The following is a 13,211-nucleotide window of genomic DNA, read 5'->3' as shown; positions in this document are numbered from 1 at the left end:
CCTGGGGGTGTGTGTCCGGAGGGGAGATAAGGAAAAAAAAAAAAAAAAAAAAAAAGAGAGTGAAACTAATGGTATTGACAGTGCAGCAGGTAGTGAGGCAGAGGGTTGGAGAAAGAGGAAGAAAATCTTCAGGGGGAGTCAGGGCCAGGATGGAAAGGAGAGGAAGAGAGATGAAGGAATGGCAGGCAAAGAAGGCTGCCTGTGTTGTGGCCTGAGTCCTAGCAGGGACAGGCTTTGATAAGATGTTTTAAGTGTGGCCAGGCTGGCCACTTCGAATAGGAATATCTGGAGTGGAAGAAGGAGGAAAGAAGGAAAATTGGATGAAATATTCTATATTGATATGTTGTTTCAGTATCTTGGAGGGAAAAGGTATGGAATTAAGTTGGACCCTGACTGAGCCTTTGGTGCTGGTATTAGAAAAGTACAGGCTGGAGAAAGATAAAGGAAGTGTTAAAAGGGTTGCTGAAGGGGTTAAAGGTGTGGCATGTAGTATTTAACAGAGCTGTTTGAAGTTGAATGAGCAGGGAAAGGTGATGTAGGCATTATCTAAGTAACAGTCTAGAAGTTTTGGTATATTTGCTGTGGTGTTTGGTCAGTTTCCCAAGCATCGGGGAGGGGGACAGGAGGGGGGAACAGCCTGCTCCACCAGGGGCCTCTCCAGCGGCCGCAGGGGGACTTCGGCTCCAGCGCCTGGAGCGCCTCCTCCCCCTCCTTCTGCACTGACTTTGGTGTCTGCGGGGGGGGGGTGGGGGTGGGGGTGTTTCTGCTCTCCCAACTGCTGTTGAGCAGCAGGTTTTTGTTTGTTTCTTTGTTTGTTTGTTTTTCTGGATGTGCTCTCACAGAGGCACGGACTCTATTGCTCATGGCTTGGCTCTGGGCAGCGGTGGGCCCCTTTGGGGCCAGATGAAATTGTCCCTTATCTACCACGGGGAGGCTTCTGGGTTTTTCTCACGGGGGCTGCCACTGCAGTTTCCCACACCCCCCACTCACACCCCCCGAACCTTGCCATCAAACCCAATACACTGGGGAACAGCTAGGTCATTACTGACTTGTAAAGTATCAGGGATTAAATTAACTAATGAAACCCTAAAAAGTGATGGGGGCAGAAGGGGCTGGGATAACAGTGCCACTTTTGGGGGATACCAAGCTGAGACCAGGGGATAAAATGATCACTGGGTAATTATTGTATGTACCCAAGGCAGGGACTAACTTGTTGGGAAGGGATTTGATGATTAAATTGGGCATCCAAATAGTAAATTGTTAGACTGGAATAACAGTGTTATTAATGGAGTGCTCTCAGGCCCTGAGAGCAAACACATGTATATTCACCTCTGACTGGAAAGACCCTGAAATGGGGGCGGAAGCAACAATATAGGTGGACAATTTTACCTCAGGGGTTTACAGGGCCACCTATCTATTTGGGTAAATTTTAAAAAGATTTTGGAGCAATTACAACCTCCCAAGGAGGTATTAATGTTAACAAATATGTGGATTGTTTTCTATTGTCAGGACAGGAGAAAAGAGTTGTGAAGAAAGCTACTAACAAGCTATTCAACTTTCTGGGAAAGCAGGGCTTGGGAGTATTGAAAAATAAATTACAATATGGAGAAAGAGAAGTCAGGTATTTAAGGCATCTAATGTCTGAAGGAAAACAAAGAATAAATGCAGAGAGGATTCAGGGAATTGTTGAAAATTAAGAAAGAACTAAAAAGTTTTAAAAGAAAGATTTTTTTAAGGAATCAGGAGCCATGAAGTCTGAAGGAAAATCGATACTCCCTGATGGGAGAGAAATGCTGAATAAAGTGATAATGAGGCAAATATTAACTGTTTTACATCAAAAGAGTCATTGGGAGGTGCAAGCAACGTGTGATGTTGTGCTACGAAAGTATGTCTGTATAGGAATATACACTTTAGCGAAGCACATATGCAGAGGATGTATTATATGTCAAAAGGTAAATAAAAAGGTCTTCTGTAACCCATCTAGAAGAGGACGGGAGCCAGGGGTTTGACCTTTCCAAAGTATACAGGTAAACTTTACTGAGTTACTTGTTTGTCCTAATTGACTACGTGACTGGATGGGTGTAAAGCTTTACTGCAAGGGTTAAAGCAGGCCTTAGAGATTGAGTGGGATTTTCACAGCCCCTGGCACCCCTCCTCTTCTGGGAAGGTGGAGCTAATGAATCAGACATTAAAGAAGCAATTAACTAAACTAGTGTTAGAAACCCAACTTCCTTGGGTAAAATGCTTACTCCTACAGGTTTAAACAGCACCAAGAAAGGATATAGGAATTTCACCATATGAGATGCTGTTCAGATTGCCCTATTTGGGCAGAAGGGATGAGATACCACAATTCAAAACAAGAGAGTTTTCTTAAGAACTGTATTCTGGGGTTGTCCTCTTCTTTGTCATTTCTCAGGACCTGTGGGTTGTCGGCTCAAACCCCACCTTTGGAATTCCCCATTCACCACCATCACCCAGGAAACCGGGTCCTGATTAGGACCTGGAAAGAGTCAACTCTGGCCTGAATGGGAAGGACAATTACTAACCACTGAAACAGCCGTAAGAACTGTGGAAAAAGGTTGGACTCACTATACTCGAGTGAAGGCATTCGTCGACGCTAGTACCTGGGAAGCTGTTCCTACAGAAGACTTGTTGGAAGTTGAAATTGAATAGAAAAATCTCATAGTGGACTCTGAGCAGGATAAGAGCTTACAATTGTAAACTAACCTTTTATTTTCACAGGTAACTAACGACTGTGACTTGTGATTGAGAGAAAGGACAGACCTATAGCGAATTGCAGTGCTCCCAAGGGGGGGGTTGTTATAGTAGTAGTAGTGTACATCTTATTTTTTGTATTGATAATTATTTGGAAACCTAAGGTTTAAAAATAATGACAGGGAAAAATCGATTACTAATTTTGTTTTTAGTGATTCTAGGCCTCAGAGAAGGCCTTGGTCAATTGGCAACTTGGAAAAGGCATGACCAGATAATAGCAAAAACGGGATAGCCCATCAAAATATGGGTGACTGTGACAGAGGGTTATGTACCATAAGCCATCACGTTTGATGCTTGTGAGGTGTTAGCTTGTGGAGATTTAAATGCCCAACGACAATTGACCAGAGAGAACAAATAACGGAGAGACCCAACAGCCAGATTGAGAATAGCTGTATGGAAACGATACTCTGCCATCAGAGAAAGGTAGGAACTCAAGGAGAAAACAGGAGAGAAAACAGGAGGCCTTCTGAAATGTGGCAGTTCAAACATTTGAGATTCAAACAGGGTATGGGGATGTGAATGCCTGGATAGAATGGGTCAAATATACCGTCCAAAGTCTCAACTGTAGCTACTGCTATGCTTGTGCCTCGGGATGACCGATTGCCCAGATAGTGCCCTTCCCGTGGGGGTGGACCAAAGACTCCAAGGGATGCGATGTATGATTGCATTGTACCAAGAAAAGACTGCCTGGGGAAATGAGGCCTGTAAGTCTCTCTTTGCTGTTTCTTGCATGATAACAATATCACGGTTCCCCCTGCATTCTCTACAGCTATAGGTAACCATACAGCTTGCCTCTCACGGCAGGGTGTGAGTGCTACCTGACATCTGGGAGAATTTGCCTTGTGCTACCAAGGACTTGATGGGAAACTGCTCAAGACTAGAGATCCCCAGGGCAGATCTCTGGTGGTACGGTGGAGGGAAGATCTTACGGTCCACCCTACCATCTAATTGGGAAGGCACTTGTGCACTTGTTCAATTAGCTATACCCTTCACCCTGGCATTTGAAAGAGAAACATCACAAATACCCAGAAGAAGTAAAAGAGGCTTAGGAATATAATTTGATGATAGAGTATACATAGATTCTATTGGGGTACCTAGAGGAGTTCCAGATGAACATAAAGCCAGAAATCAAATTGCTGCAGGGTTTGAGTCACTGTTCTGGTGGGTAACAATCAATAAAAATGTGGATTGGATTAATTATTTCTATTATAATCAGCAGAGATTCATCAATTATACCAAGGATGCGATGAGAGGAATCGCTGAACAACTAGATGCCATCAACAAAATGGCTTGGGAAAACAGGATAGCATTAGATATGATGCTCGCAGAGGAAGGAGGTGTGTTTGTGTGTGTAATACTGAGCAACCATTGTTGCACTCTTATACCCAACAATAGTGTCCCAGATGGCTCAGTAACGAACATTGCAAGGGCTTACCACCCTTGCCAGTGAATTGGCAGAAAAAAAAAAAAAAAAAAAGTAGGCATATTTGCAACATTGATCGTAGTTGTAGGAGTTTTGACAGCCATTGGTTGCTGCATTATCCTCTGTGTAAGAGGACTAGTACAGTGGTTAACTGAAACCGCACTATTGAAACAAATGACCATGGAGCCACCACCTTACTCAGATAAGGAGATAATGAGGAGATGGAAAGCAAAGAAAGCAAAGAAGAAGAAGTCTATCAAATTACACCTTAGAGAAAGGTTTTGAAAAAATCAACAGTTTATAAAAAAAAAAAAGGGGGGGGAATTGTGGGAATAGAAATGTTGTTTTTGCAGAGTTACATTGTTTAGAAGGAGGGAATGTGGTACTGAGATATGCTTACAGTGATAAGAAAGTTTAGCAGGCGACCTAGTAAAATGCAGACAACCAGACTCCTTAGGACAATTAGGTGAAAATCACGGTGTCAAGTCAAGTCAGATAAGTGAAGAAACATTACCACTTCAAGCAGTAAAAATGTCAAAAGAAATTTGAAATTTAACAGGCCAGCAACTGAAGGCCATGCATTGTTTGTGAAGCATCAGATAGATTGTGAACCTGGATTACCCACTCAGTGGGGAAACAGGGGAGGGTCCTGTCATCAAAAGGTATATAAACTGTGTTTTGGAACCAGTAGATGTGCTCTCTCCTGCTTGTGGGGCGCCCGCCATTGCAATCGCGAATAAATTACTACTTCACTGAGATCCTCGCCTGAGCCTAAGTTATTGGCTACGGAGTGTTTCTCACACACAGTATTGGGCCTTTCTCTAACCCTCCTAGGGGATGGGCAAAAAGTGAGGAGAGAAACATCACTAGGGCAGCTGACCTAAACCAATCAAAGGGATATTCCATACCATGTGATGTCACACTCAGCAATAAAAGGTGGAAACAGGAAGAAGAGGGGAGGGGTGGGCTCTCGTTGAGAAGACGTCGGTCCTCCTCTCAACACCGGCTGCGTGCGTTGAGGCCTTGCTTCAAGGACGTGGTCAATCATCGCTCATTTGTGGGAAGTAGAGAGTAATTTCTTTCCTCTGCACTTCCATATAGCTTTCATTTATTTTGTTTGTTTGTTTTCCTCCCTTCTTTTTATTTTCCCTTTTCCCCTCCCTTTTCCCCTTTCCCTTTTTATTTCCCCTTAGTTAAATTGTTTAGTTCATGGTAGTCTTTATTTAATTATTATAATTATTTCCCTTTAATTAAATTATCCTTATCTCAACGCGTGAGTTGTTCTTTGCTTTACTTCTCCCCCTCCTCATCTAAAGGAGGGGGAGTGAGAGAGCGGTTGTGGGGTTTAGCTGCCCAGCACGGTAAAACCACCACAGGGTCAAAAGGCACGTTCAGGTCACCAGGGGGCGTAACAGCAAAAGCCTTCGATGGCTGTAGTAGCAAAGGGGCCCATGGCGTAGCAGTCGGATCAGTAAAGGAGCCCGCAGCTCCCTCACTATCTGGCAAGCCACACGTTTGTGATTGTGGCTCCACATGGCTCTTTAAGGCCTCAGAGATTGCTCGCCAGGTGCTGAGCAATCCCACCGCAACCTTGTCATTTTTAGTTGCAGAGTCCCACACCTTGACCTCAATTTGGTCCCATATTTCAGGCTCATAAATTGTCCAATTGTTAATAAGGAGAATAAGGTATAAGGTTACCAGCACAGTCTTTGTTCCTAAGGACGTATGATTCCCCATAATGCGCAACTGCTTACCAGCGAGAGGCAGTTGTGTGCGCAGGTCCGCTTCTCTCAGATCGAGCTTCTTCCCAGCTCCAGTGTGCCTATTTCCAGTGACTTTCTGTACAAGCTTCTCTGAACAGTTTGCTGAGTTTGGCCGAACCTATCTTCATGAGGCAATCAAAGTGCCTGTTCCCATCCTGGTCTCCGTTCTGCTAGCCTGTTCCTCTTCATTCCTTCTTTCTACTTCTTTATTGATGACGTAACTTCATCATGTTGCCTTTTTTATGTTGAGGGCAGGCTCCCCTCTTATACCCTTCTCTCCACAGCAGTTCTTTTCAAAACAACTTTTCATCGGTCAAACAACTTTGCATATAACAGCAACAGCAAACACCCAGAAACTTCCATGCCTTAATGGCTGGAGAACAAGAAACCCAAGACTGCAGGGAGTCTCCTGAATCACCCTTCTTTGTTCCCTTTACATTCCTGATGGCCTCATTGTTAAGAGTCTGATGTTATCATCAACCACGGTGCTTGCTGACCCCCATGGCCACATTCCCAAATCTCCCCCTTCTTTATTAATATCAACCATTTTCTCAACACAAATTACCACTCCACGTGCCTTTTGACCCAGGCCCTATTGGTCTTGAAAAGGAGATGGATATGCTTTTCTTCGATATGAGAAGATTAGGATACATAAGGCCCGAAGGCCGAGTTGCTCAAGAACTTAAAGCAAGACATATTGTTCCCACGACTAGTCCTGGAATTCTCCGGTGTTTGTAATCAAGAAAAGGAATGGAAAATGGAGACCGTTAAGTCATGGAACTTAAAGGATTGTTTGTTACCTTTTCTGATTGTACATATGTATAGGCATACTCACGATTAGTAAAAAAAGTAAAATTAGTAAAAGCGATGTTCTATATATTTAGAATGTTTGATGTTCGTGTGTGCATGTTGGTGGAGCGTAGACTCCCCATGCACCCAGCGCTGTTTACTTGCCTTTTATAAATATTACTAAATTCAGATTGAGTTGAGACTTCATTTATAACAACTTATTGGCTGGGGGTAGAAAAAAAGGCTCAGGAATTTGTATTAAAGGAGACATTCAACTTTGAGGGACTTTTCCTGAATATTGCAAGAAATTTATATAAGGTCACTTTCAAGAACTCCTTAAATATATATCTTTCAAATCATTTGTACCTTTCAAATGACACACTGACAACATTAGTTAAACTCAGCGGCTGTGAACTAAAATCAGTGTCTGCCTCAAACTTATAAATTTTCAATTCACAGAGCACTAGAAGTGGATAGCTTGCTGGACCTGATGCCTTAAGCTAAAAATCAACTTCACATTTCCTCTCCCAGGCTGCTACAGTTATCATAAAGTTTTTCCCATTCAATGACTACAAAGCAGCCTCTGGAAAATGAGAATATTGCCATTCCTGTCGCTAGTGGAGATGACCCTGTTACAAGAGCAGCATGAAATAGGCACTAATTCTTCGAACTTTTTTTCTCAGACTTTGAAGTTTGAGGCAGGCTGGCTGCAGAGTACAGCAGCTGCTTGTTCTTTTGTGAATTTACTGTCCTTGAGAAGAGAAAAGACTTATTTTTTTTTAGACTATCACATCCGATGCTTTTCTTCTCATCATTAAACTCAATTACCTTTTTGATAAACACACAGGAAAGCCTTGGAAGGGGCCACTTGAATTTGCACTTAGGAATTTATGTTGGGTAGAAGAGATGTGAATAGACTGAACAGCTACTTATATTTTATCAAACAACATGATTTTAAAAAAAGGTATCATAAAAGTACTGTTTTTATAGGGATTGGTTGACCTTGTGTGGAGCAATTGTTGAGGATTCACTTCACCACTGCAAAACTGGGTGACTGGATCAGCACAGTTTATTATCCTGGTAAATAAAGGGAAGATCTGAACTCAGACCTCTAGACCTGCTGGGTGCTTTGTTTCCTACATTAGCGGCTCTGAGGAAAGCCAGCCATTCTTGGCAAAGCGTAGAGGCAAAAGAGAAGGACGTGCAATAGGAAGCAGCTTTGGAGATGTACGAGAGGAAGCAGTAACTCCACCACAGCCTGGCAATTTCAGACCTTTCTGGACTATCTTCTCCCATTCAATACCCAGCTAAGAGGGTTCATGGAGACAGTAACCAAGAACCACTCCTGTGCTAGAGTAGTTGGGTGAGTGGTTTGGTTGTGCTTTGCAGCAGGTCATTACAATGATCCTAAAATACTCTTCTGTCTACAGACCTCAGACCCAGATGCCCTGAAGACAACCCCAGCAGTGAATGTTCAGCTTGATGCTTTCTCATAAATAACATCAAGCTTAACTGAAGTTACATGTGTGAACACTGAAACAACAGAATGCAAGCAATGACATAAACATGAAGTTCTTGATCAGTAGTAATTATTAATATATATTCTCAGACAGGGACCTGGGCCAGCTGTGACCGAGTCTGTATAGACACATTTACACCTTTCCACCTCCAAGGAAATATAATAAAACACGCAGTGGAAAGGCACAAGGGAAGAACCAGTTGATTTCAGACTGATGGCAAACCAAAATCTACATAACCACTGTCTATGAAAGAATGCAATATATTCCTTGGAGAAAGGACTTCTGACAAAAGTGTCAGCCCCCCATGAGCACATGCTGTCTTAGTCCTTGTGTATGATCAGGAGTAATGAGGCATTTAAGAGAAAAGCTCCAGCAAACCTACTCGTGAAAAGAAAGCAGCAATACAATAGTATATACATACACATACACACAGAGGTGGTGTATTTAAGAAACACATTAAAAAAAAAAAGAAGTAGAAACATGCACAACATATACCAGCCTTGACTCATAATGCACAAGGTCCTCAAGATCTACAGAGAGGAAGTGATACAGCAGAAAAAAGTCTCACTTTATTACCACGATTATTGATCCAATGAGTGCTTTTTTTAAAGCAGCACCTGGCCATTTTCCTCATCTTTATCTGGTAACCAAATCTCCCTCCTCCCTCTTATCCTTACTGTTTTACTGTTATTGGCTTTAAATTAAGATGTCATTTTTTGCAGCCTAACTGGTTAAATGTTGAAACATAAAATGAACGGTGTCAAATCATATTCTCAAAGCTGAAAGGGACAGAGGGCCCAATATGCCGACCAGACCCAACTCAACCCACAGGGAAGTCTGTTGCCTCCCTGGGGCTCGGGTGAGAGACATTGCTAAGAAAGTCAAGCGCCTGATATGGTCCACTGACTACTACCTGCTACTGGTCTTTCAGGCTGGTAATAACAAGGTAGCAACGAGAAGTCCAAGAGCGATCAAAAGGGACTTTAGGGCTTTGGGGCGACTACTTAAAGGATCAGGGGCACAGGTTGTGTTTGCCTCTGTCCTTCTGATAGGGGGGATCGATGCTGACAAGCGGGCTCATCACATTAACATGTGGCTTCGGGACTGGTGCAACCAGCAGAACTTTGGGTTTTTCAATCACAGGAAGGCCTACGTGACAATTTTTGGTCTAAAATTTTGGGTAGACCTGTGTGGTGCCAGGAGTTGGACTCAATGATCCTTATGTGTCCCTTCCAACTCGGGATATCCTATGATTCTATGATAATCCTGCAGAAGCTAAATATGGATTACCAAAGCAATTACTGAAAATTCATAACCTTGCTAAAAAGGCATTTTAATGGAGTTCTGCACTACAGTTCTACACTGTACTTAAAGGCTGTTTACTTTTTTAAAACAATTTGCAGCTTAATGTGTGGAAACGTGTCCTTATATAAGCTTGATTCGTTTCTGAATACAAAATTGTTTGGGGCTGTTGAGAGCTCTCTCCTGGTATCTGAGACCACTACAGTGTTTTGGCTATCACTGTCTGATATTGGACCAACTCTTACTCATATTATGTTCTCATTATACATCTTTTACAGTTTAAAAAGGTTTGAAATCTATTTCATTCCTAATTTAAGGCCATTTCATACTATATGTTACTCTAGGGTTATACTATATGTTACTCTAGAGGCTGGTTGCATTAAGGCTTGTATGTTTAAGCCTGCCTACTACAAAGACTTTATTTACCACCATTAAACCCTATCACCAGTGATAATCTAATGAGCAAGAATCTGGCAGTTTTAAAGCACAGTTTCTAAATAATATACATGAATATAGCAATTATGAAACACTGTCCATAACCTCATTTAATATAGATTTAACATTATTTTCAGTGGCAGTTAAATCTGTGTTAAGCTTTGGCAAATTCTTGTATTGGCAACTTGATATAGCTGTCATTCTCACCAGATATTAGTGGTTTAAGTTCCCTTTTCTATGCCTGAGCTCAGATGGAAAGAGGACATAATCTCCCAGCTTCAGAAATGTATAAAAAATGGAAGGCGACTGGGTAAGTACTCTGAATTTTGCTGACTTTTCTGGCAATACAACTCTGTTGACAACAGACGAGAATTATGAATGTTGCTACAGTAGGCTGTTGCTGTCTTCCTGCCTGAAGTTCACTTTTTCTGGACTAAAGGTTTGGGTTTACTTTTTTTTTTTCTTTTTTTTTTTTCTCCTGATAATAATAATAAAAATTGGTAATTGGGACTTCACGGTATTTTAAGTGGTATTTTAAGTTCTTAAAGATTTGTTCAATACATGAGATGCTATAGCTGCAGGCTTTTTTTCTTATCATCTCCACTTAATCTTGAGAAACAGTAAAAACAAATGAGATTAATCCATGCATGATGAAAATAGTGCTTTAGTTCACCTTATAACATTCCTTGGTAAGAGCATTAGTGGATGGACACAGAGGGATTAAACAATTTGATCTGAAGTTTGGTTAAGGTTAATACATTCTACTGTTCCTCCTAGTGACTTGAAGGCAAATGGGATACATTTGCAAGTTTTGAAATCAGATGCCTCAATTATTTTTCCATTTCCTGGTAAGGGGAATGTTACTCTACATATGGGGGAAACTGATTACAAAGGTACAAATACTTTGCCCTTATCTAACATCACTCCATGGATGTACTATTGAAACATGATCCCTCTACATAAGCCTGATAATATCAAAGCAAACAAGAAAGAAATAAGCTGATAAAACCATCCTTCCTGTAACAACAAACGAATTTCATGAATCATATACTTATGAAAAAAAAAGAGCTGTCCTAAGGTATTTATTTTCACACTTGCTGCGCTCTCCTACTGCCCACTGGATGCAATTACATGCTCCTGGTGGGTCGGGTTGGTGGTGCCAGTCCTACCAGAAACCACAATGACAAATGAGCTCTTTGCTCACCATCCGGATTCCCAAGATCTGCCACTAATAATAACCTTCAATACAGGCTCTAGAGAGAAATAGGGAAGATCCCAAACTGCCCTCCTTTAGCAAGATCTGTGTTTCTTTCTACACTTTTCCAAAGGCACTGTTCACTTTGAGACCTAAGGAGTTACTGTCGCCTCCTACTCTTTTCAGCCTGTATTCAGTCTCTGCTAAACAGAAGATGCAAATATAATGAAGTTAAAAAAGAAAAATTAGATTTTTTCCAGCCTGCTGATATATTTCCTCAAAAGAGTTATCTTTTGTGTGTGCCTGCTGAGAAAAGAGAAAAGGCTTTTAATTATATCTGAACAGGATTACCCATCTCTACAGAAGGGCCCTTGACATTTTTTGAAGACTAGGCATCTTCTGTTTCACTAGCAATAGCACGTCTATGACAGAAACAGTGTTGCTTTTCTTCATTGGTAAAATGACTCATACTGCTAATGGCAAAGCCCTCAAAGCTTTCTGTTTAGCAGGATCCTACACAAATACAGATCAATAACTTCAATTTGATTCTCACTAGTCCATCTGTAAAAACAGTATTATTCATGTCTGCTGTCAATACAATCACTCTCCTCTATCCAAACAGTTTTGAATTAGATCTTTCTCCTATTTTTTTTAATAAAAAACTTTGTACATTCAGATTAATAAGAAAAAGTGACTCTTTTTCAAAAATCTCTCTGCTTCATAATACTTTTGCCCTATCTTCTCTGCAGTAAAGAGCAGCTATCACTCAGAAAGTCAATAGCTCTTCCTTTTCTTTTGCAAAAAATGTATGGAGTGACTTTGAATGAATCCTTCAATAACAGTGACTGTAAACTAAATAGTAGATAAGATAGATTTTAATACAGAATCTGTGTACTTCTTCTGGGTGGTGAGAGCACTCTTTGCTATACTCAAGAAAGATGTTTAAGGAGAAAAAAACACAGGAAGAATGATGGAAAATTTGATCTGCAGGGAAACATTACACGAATTACATAAGCCCAAGTAAATGATGACTAAAAGTAGACATGATAACAATCTGCAGGTGTTTGATAGAGACAAATATAAAGGAGGAAGAGGTTTTACTTAGGGTCATCCAAAGGGTAAAAGTAGCAGCAATCCAAGAAGGACAAGATAAATTAATAGGTTTTTTCCACCTCTAATGACTACGATTCTATTACATTAAAAGAGGAAAATCTACAGAGAAATACTGAACCCATTTCTAAACCAGACCTTCTTTGACAGATTAAATAGTACAGTAGACCGCAATTTCTTCCTTTGTAGTCAAATGTTAATTAGATTCCTTGCAGCTGTCTGTATATCCTTCTGAGTTGGCTGATGAGCACATTAACAACGTGAACTGATTCAAGAGTAGAGTGAAACTTCCTTCTGAAGGATAATGACACATTTGAAGCACAGACTGGTCCCACCAAAATACAAAACTGACAAGCGTGGAGTGGTACTGTTGAATATTTTATACCACGTGCACTTGGCTTTGCTACCCTGGTAAAGGCAAGCTCCAAATACCCTGTAAGTTATTTGGTTATTATCCCACGGTCCTCAGCTCCTCCACCAATGCAGCTATTGAGCATCAACCTGAGAAACAGAAAGCTAATAGATATTTTTTCCATCTTTTCTAACTAGTCATAGGAAAATCAAACCACTTGACACTTCTAAGCCTTCCTCATTGTCCTGGTTTCAGTTAGGATAGAGTTAAATTTCCTCCTAGTAGCTGGTAGGGTGCTATGTGTTGGATTACGATGAGAAGAGTGTTGATAATACACCAATGTTTTAATTCTTGCAGAGCAGTGCTTACACCAAGCCAAGGACGTCTCAGCTTCTCACTCTGTTCTGACAGTGGGCAGGCTGGGGGTGCAGCAGGAGCTGGGAGGGGACAGACCCAGAGCAGCTGACCCAAAGTGGCCAAAGAGGTATTCCATCCCATCTGACGTCATACTAAATAATATATAGGGGTGGCTAGCCAGGGTGAGGGG

General features: G+C 41.3%; 2 protein-coding genes and 1 long non-coding RNA gene across 17 annotated transcripts in view; 1 reads left to right on the top strand and 2 right to left on the bottom strand.

Annotated features, from left to right (window-relative positions):
* The window catches only part of LOC137846976 (uncharacterized), a 108,560-nt gene extending 103,606 nt beyond the window's left edge, over positions 1–4,954 (top strand). Inside the window, exon 2 of the long non-coding RNA XR_011090691.1 lies at positions 1,107–4,954. This is a non-coding gene — a long non-coding RNA (uncharacterized lncRNA). The remainder of the gene's footprint in view (positions 1–1,106) is intronic.
* LOC137846966 (uncharacterized) overlaps positions 1–13,211 on the bottom strand; it is a 456,759-nt gene that overhangs the window by 175,094 nt on the left and 268,454 nt on the right. The gene's annotated exons all lie outside the window — the stretch shown is intronic.
* LOC137846955 (SET-binding protein-like) overlaps positions 1–13,211 on the bottom strand; it is a 325,858-nt gene that overhangs the window by 60,821 nt on the left and 251,826 nt on the right. The window lies entirely within an intron of this gene.

The sequence above is a fragment of the Anas acuta genome, chromosome W (genome assembly GCF_963932015.1).
Source record: "Anas acuta chromosome W, bAnaAcu1.1, whole genome shotgun sequence".
Taxonomy (NCBI): Eukaryota; Metazoa; Chordata; class Aves; order Anseriformes; family Anatidae; genus Anas; species Anas acuta.
Note: the sequence above shows the minus strand (reverse complement) of the source record. Positions and strands in the feature narration are given on the sequence as shown.